At 38.6% G+C, this 7,500-nt stretch overlaps 1 protein-coding gene and 1 long non-coding RNA gene across 3 annotated transcripts in view; one reads left to right on the forward strand and one right to left on the reverse strand.

Moving 5' to 3' along the window:
* Window positions 1-774, reverse strand: part of pagr1 (PAXIP1 associated glutamate-rich protein 1) — a 9,505-nt gene extending 8,731 nt beyond the window's left edge. The window contains exon 1 of the mRNA XM_060891324.1: window positions 616-774. The gene's annotated coding sequence lies outside the window, so the exon portion shown is untranslated. The remainder of the gene's footprint in view (window positions 1-615) is intronic.
* A 3,270-nt stretch (window positions 775-4,044) lies between these two features.
* Window positions 4,045-6,600, forward strand: LOC132860211 (uncharacterized). 2 transcript variants are annotated; one of them, XR_009649790.1, is made up of 3 exons: window positions 4,045-4,087; window positions 5,499-5,650; window positions 5,839-6,600. It is a non-coding gene; the product is annotated as an uncharacterized LOC132860211 (long non-coding RNA). The 2 variants fall into 2 exon arrangements; XR_009649793.1 differs by lacking the exon at window positions 4,045-4,087 and adding an exon at window positions 4,352-4,444.
* The last annotated feature ends 900 nt before the right edge of the window (window positions 6,601-7,500 follow it).

A 7,500-nucleotide genomic window follows, 5' to 3' on the forward strand; every position in this document is an offset into this window, starting at 1 on the left:
ACAGACAGAGTCACACACACACACACACAGACAGAGTCTCACACACACACACAGACAGAGTCACACACACACACAGACAGAGTCACACACACACACAGACAGAGTCACACACACACACAGACAGAGTCACACACACACACAGACAGAGTCACACACACACACAGACAGAGTCTCACACACACAGATACAGTCACACACACACAGACACAGTCACACACACAGACACAGTCACACACACACAGACACAGTCACACAGACAGACAGACACGGTCACTCACACACAGACAGACAGACAGACAGACAGACAGACACTCTCTCACACTCACTCTCTCTCACACACACACACACACACACACACACACACACACACACACACACACACACACACACACAGAGAGAGAGAGAGAGAGAGAGAGAGAGAGAGAGAGAGAGAGAGAGAGAGTAATTTACTCCGGTTGTCTGATGAATGTTTCTTTCCTGTCATGATTAATTGATCTTATAGATGTTTATAACAGGAACTGGTTAATGCAGTACATTGTGTTACATCCGACTCACAGCTGAGCTGAGAAATATTGATGAAAAACCTACAATGGTATGGACCATTAGAGTTCTTACCGTATCGAGCTCACATGAAGAGATGCTTGTGTGTTCTGGATCAGAGCAGTTTTACAGCGGGTTTAATCTACGACTTCCTATCTCCATTGTTAATTGTGATCGATGATGGACTGAATGTTTACTTCTCTGCTGGACTCCCGCCGTCTGCGTCATCCAATGGCGTGATCATGTGACCACAGCGCCACCTGCGTTCGGAGGGCCATTATACACACAGGACTTTAAATACTGTTACATTAAACCAAACAAAAAACAAACAAACAACAAAAACAGTCATTAACACTACAATAATCATGACAGGGGATGCTCTGGGACCAGCGGCCCGTTGCACAAAAGTAGAATTAAGACATCCAGGATAAATGACTGAGCTTGGGCCTGTTTCAGAAAGCAGGTTAAGTGAAAACTCACTCACTGAGTATGTTAACCCTGAAATGAGGGAAACTCTGGGTTTTAAGTGGGTTAAGTTAAACCCGAGAAAGCAGGTTAAGTCAAGCCCGTTTCTGAAAGAGAGGTAACTTATACTCAGAGTAAGTTACTATGGTAACTGAACCTAACCTGGTCGGGAGCAGGGGGCCGTTTCAGAAAGGAGGTTTAACCAACTCTGAGTTTAAACTTGAACTCTGAGTTGACAAACCCTCAGTTGGGAAACTCTGAGTTTTCGGTTACAGAACAGCTGAAAATAGTTAGTTTTATCAACTCTAAGTTGACTGACTCTGAGTTAAGCGCGTGCACCGCAACTTTAAAAAGCCATTATCAATGGAGCGCAGATATAACGAGTCACCATGGCAACAGCGTCAGACAAAAGAAAAGTCTGCATATTTCTCGTCAGCAGAACCGGAAGTGCTTATGCAAGTGTATGGAGAATATGAACACGTATTTAAAAAAAAAAAAGCAACACTGCTGTATAAAACAATAGTGGATTTAACATCAAATTTTAAAAGGTGTATTTTAAAAATGTATTCTAATATATATATATATATATATATATTCAAGTCAAGTCGAGTCAAGTCAAGAAGCTTTTATTGTCATTTCAACCATATATAGCTGTTGCAGTACATAGTGAAATGAGACAACGTTTCTCCAGGATCAGGGTGCTACATAAAACAAAGACAGGGCTAAAGACTTGTAAGTAGTCTTTGCCACATAAAGTGCAACTGTGCAACCTGGTGCAAACAGTGCAGGACAAGACAGACAAGACAGTGCAGGACAAAAGACAGTGCAGGACAAGAGACAGTGCAGACACAAAAAAATTACAAAAGTATGCAATACACAAAAGACAATAAAAAAGTACAAAAAATGCAATACACAAAAGACAATAAATAGTAAACAGTAACAGAAACAGCGCCGACCGACCAGTGTTAATACTGTATGTGAATACCGAATGTTCAAACAATATTTCGTGCAGTAACATTAGAATGAACACAGTTTCTTAGCAGCAGGTCCTTGGGATAATATATAGAATTGTGCAAAAAACAGCAAATGTCTGAAATATTGTATAGTATGTGCGAAATGGCTGAGATATTGTACAATATGTGCAAAAACAGCAGAAAAGGTGTGCAAAACAGCATGTAAACAGTTTGCTGGATTGTAAGCAGCATGTAAACAGTATGATGTGTCAGTGTGTGTGTTTTGTGAGGGTCTATGCAGTCCATACAGATGATGTGTGTGTATGTTGTGCTCAGTGCAGTACAGTTCAGTTATTGAGAAGTCTGATGGCTTGTGGCAAGAAACTGTTACACAGTCTGGTCGTGAGGGCCCGAATGCTTCGGTACCTTTTTCCAGATGGCAGGAGGGTGAAGAGTGTGTGTGAGGGGTGCGTGGGGTCATCCACAATGCTGTTGGCTTTGCGGATGCAGCGTGTGGTGTAAGTGTCTGTGATAGAGGGAAGAGAGACCCCAATGATCTTCTCCGCTGTCCGCACAATCCGCTGCAGGGTCTTGCGATCTGAGATGGTGCAGTTCCCGAACCAGACAGTGATGCAGCTGCTCAGGATGCTCTCAATGGTCCCTCTGTAGAACATGGTCAGGATGGGGGGAGGGAGATGTGCCTTTCTCAGCCTTCGTAGGAAGTAGAGACGCTGCTGGGCTTTCCTGGTGATGGCGCTGGTGTTGAGTGACCAGGTGAGGTTCTCCGCTAGATGAACACCAAGAAATTTGGTGCTCTTGACGATCTCTAAAGATGATCCGTCGATGTTCAGAAGTCCTGCTCTCCTGAAGTCCACAACCATCTCTTTAGTTTTATCCACATTCAGAGAAAGGTTGTTGGCTCTACACCAGGCAGTTAGTTGATATATATATATCATATGATATATATATAGTGGATTTAACATCAAATTTTAAAAGGTGTATTTTAAAAATGTATATTTTATATATATATATATATATATATATATACATATATACATATATATGTATATATGTATATATTTATATATACATATATATATATATATATATATATACGTATATATATATATACGTATATATATATATATACGTATATATATATATATATATATATATATATATATATATATAAAATATACATTTTTAAAATACACCTTTTAAAATTTGATGTTAAATCCACTGTTATATATATACCTTTAAAAGTTACCACTGTTATATATATACCTTTAAAACTTTAAAATTCATGCAATTGTATATTGTTTATTTCTTGTCTCTCCTTTTTGTTCAAGTGGTTGAGGTTGATTTGGGATTTAGAAAGTAATTAATAAGTAAGTAAACCAATACTTTCTTACTTTCTAGAGATAGTAATTATTACATTAATCTAATTAGACTGGTTGAAGATTTAATTTGTAGTTAGTAATTAAGAACTATTTTAGAGTAAATTCCCAACTGTTATAATATCAGAGGTGAAACCGGAAGAACAGAATTTTATTTTATCAGTAAACAACACAAAAACTGTCAGAAAGCACTTAAGAACGAGGCACACTTTCCTGACCGCTCTGCAATCAGTAGCCTTACTAATATGTTCTGCATCCCCGATGTTATACACAAAACTACAATTTGCAAAGAAACGTAAGGCAACGCAAAGCATCTGCTCGGATGTATGAGCACGGCCGCGATGGCTGATGTAAGGATAGATGAGATTATGGATCTAATTGACTGTAAAGAAAAACGGTATCGCTCAAATAAAAATGCATAGGGATGTGACAAAAATCCACTCTGGGTTCAAAAAAATTAATACAGACTCTTCATCGACAGGACCCCCTTACACAACTGAGCAATTGTGTCCACAAAAACCTTAGTGGACCTGGGATGTGAACCCACGGCCTTCTGAGCAGTAGTCCAACACCTTAACCACTGAGCTACCACATTCCACATTCGCTTTATTGCGAACTGCGTAACTGAAAAGTGGGCAATGAATGCGGCTTTTAAACGTCGCTTCCTCTTTAAAAAGGGGAGGAGACCGAAAGAAACTCTGGGTTTACTGAAGAAAACCTGCTCCCGACCAGGTTAGGTTCATGGTAACTGACTCTGAGTATAAGTTACCTCTCTTTCAGAAACGGGCTTAACTTAACCTGCTTTCTGAAACGGAAAACCCAGAGTTTCCCTCATTTCAGGGTTAACTTACTCAGAGTTTTCACTTAACCCGCTTTCTGAAACAGGCCCCAGGAGTTTCTGTCGGTCTCCTCCCCTTTTTAAAGAGGAAGCGACGTTTAAACACCTCATTCTTTGCCCACATTTTAGTTACGCAGAGAGCAGCAAAGTGAATGTGGGATATGGTAGCTCAGTGGTTAAGGTGTTGGACTACTGATCAGAAGGCCGTGGGTTCAAATCCCAGGTCTATCAAGCTTTTGTGGACACAATTGGTCAGTTGTATAAGTTGAAACAAAATATAAGTCACTCTGGGTAAGGGGGTCTGCTAAATGCCGTAAATGAAAAATGAATGAAATGGCGTGTACTTTTATGGATGATCCTGTTGATGAAGAGTCTGTATGAATTCGTTTAAGCCCAGAGTGGATTTTTGTCACATCCCTATGCATTTTTATTTGAGCGGTACCGCTTTTCTTTACAGTCAATAAGATCCATAATATAATCCATCCTAACATCAGCCATCGTGGCCGTGCACTTACATCCGAGTAGATGCTTTGCGTTACCTTACGTTTCTTTGCAAATGGAAGTTTTGTGTATTACATCGGGGATGCAGAACATAGTAAGGCTACTGTTTGCAGAGCGGACAGGAAAGTGTGCCTCGCTCTTAAGCGCTTTCTGACCATTTTTGTGTTGTTTCCTAATAAAATAAAATTCTGTTCTTCCGGTTTCACCTCTGATATTATAACAATTGGGAATTTACTCTAAAATAGTTCTTAATTACTAACTACAAATTACATATTCAACCAGTCTAATTAGATTAATGTAATAATTACTATCTCTAGAAAGTATTGGTCTACTTATTAATTTGGTCTACTTACTTATTAATTACTTTCTAAATCCCAAATCAACATCAACCACTTAAACAATAAGGAGAGACAAGAAATGAACAATATACAATTGCATGAATTATCCTTGAATTGAACAAAGTGTGTAACTAGAGGGAGAGGTTTACATTAAAAATATAACTTTTAAAGGTATATTATATATATATATATATATATATATATATATATATATATATATATATATATATATATATATATATATACCTTTAAAAGTTATATTTATATATATATATATTAATAATAAAAAGTGGATTTTTTTTTTTTTTTTTTAATATTTTTTTATGTGTGTGTGTGTGTGTGTGTGTGTGTGTGTGTGTGTAGATTAAACATGACCGGGCCAAAACGGTCCACTTTTTACATCATGGCTGTGTCAAGAATATCACTGTGTTTATGAGGTAGTAATGATGAGGTTTTGTGTTGACAGGTGAATTCTCTGGTGTGCTGCTGAGAGACGGGGTGTATGGATGCCAGCCTTTTCTCCTAACACCTTTCACAGACCCACAGGAAGCACAGCAGGCCTACAACCATGCCAGGGCCAGAGTTGAAATTAATATAGCGCCTTTCAAAGGACCCAAGGTCGCTTGCTCACTGACTACATTGAATGTTCTTGTGTGATAAAGAAAGTGTCTCTTTTCGTGTGTGTGTGTGTGTGTGTGTGTAGATTAAACATGACCGGGCCAAAACGGTCCACTTTTTACATCATGGCTGTGTCAAGAATATCACTGTGTTTATGAGGTAGTAATGATGAGGTTTTGTGTTGACAGGTGAATTCTCTGGTGTGTTGCTGAGAGACGGGGTGTATGGATGCCAGCCTTTTCTCCTAACACCTTTCACAGACCCACAGGAAGCACAGCAGGCCTACAACCATGCCAGGGCCAGAGTTGAAATGGCCTTTGGCCTCCTGAAGGCATGCTTTCACTGCCTTCACAAATTAAGGGTCAGGCCTGTGAGGGCATGTGGCATTACTGTGGCTTGTGCTGTCCTCCACAATGTGGCCTGCCTGAGTAAGGAGAGGGTCCCCAGAGTGCCACCAGCCATGGACTGGGACAATCCGGCAATCTTCCCTGATGACGACAGTGGTCGGCTGCTGAGGGACCAATGTGTGTTAAATTATTTTAGTTAGTATGTGTGCTTTCAATTTTGGTTAAATGTCCTACGGTGGCAGAGGAATTTGGGGGTTTTTGTGTTCAATATACAGTGTATATATATATTTTTATAATTGATTTGGCCTCTTGTGATGTTTGTGCTGTATACTGTGTGTAATACAAGCTTGCAGGGAGGCTACTGCATCCATTCACTTGTCTGTTCAGTTGATGTGTATGGATTTGTCCTGCATTTATTTCAGTGTGCAGACATGCGGGGTGTGTTATATACAGACCTTTGAATGTGTATTTATCCTTTTGTTGTATAATATGCTTTGATTCTGTGCTTTCCATCTTGTAGTCACTGTGTGGCTTCAGTGTCGAAAGGAGCTGATGGTTTACCTGCTTTGTTTTAACCTTATTCAATAAAGGAACATAATGTTACACTTTGTGTATTTTTTTTATATAAAAAAATTTTATATTTATATGGAATGTGTATTTTATACGACAGAGTATTAGGGCCACACTGAGGAAGAAGGAAAAAGTCATAAATTTATGAGGCTGGTTCTTTCTAGGGAAAAGATGCATATTCTTTTTTACACTTCTGATACTTATGACAATGTGATGCTGATGTGCCAGAAGATTAAGTATGTCCTTGTTTGTGAAACCATACTGAAGAACAATTCCACGAAATGCCCCACAGCTGTCATTTTAACAACTGTACTCCTCTAAAACAACGGGTTACAATATTATGACTTCATTCTCGAAGTCTGTGAATTTTCTTTTTTTCCTCTGTGGCCCTAACATTCTATCATTTTATATATAGCCTTATAGTCTATGGGAAACTGTAAATTATCTAATGATAGCAACATCATCTAAAAATCATTTATCCAAAATGATTGAAATTAATGATAAACGTTTAAATAATGACAGTGGGTCTAGTTATATGTGATAACAATGTATAGTGGGCAGTGGAATAACTATTGGTTTCCGTTTGTGGGTGACTGACATAAGGGATGAGATTAAATAGATCCTTGAACTTAGCCTGGTCTGGAGCAGGCTACCTCCACAGAATAAATCTCTATGGTAATTTATACCATAACATCCTACTGCCCCCTAATCCAGCTTTAGTGCAACCCGATCACGGATAAATTGAGCCAGGATCACCAAGATATCGCGGATTAATCCCTTATCCTAGTTTTGTGCAATAGGCCCCAGGGTTGGGATTCTGTCAAATAAACAAATAGTATTTGTATATATGAAACATGTATTCATTTTAAATTTATATTCTATATTAAAGTTAATTATTTTAACTTTTATTTAATAGTTTAGTTAACTGAATTA

This window comes from Tachysurus vachellii, chromosome 2 (assembly GCF_030014155.1).
Source record: "Tachysurus vachellii isolate PV-2020 chromosome 2, HZAU_Pvac_v1, whole genome shotgun sequence".
Taxonomy (NCBI): Eukaryota; Metazoa; Chordata; class Actinopteri; order Siluriformes; family Bagridae; genus Tachysurus; species Tachysurus vachellii.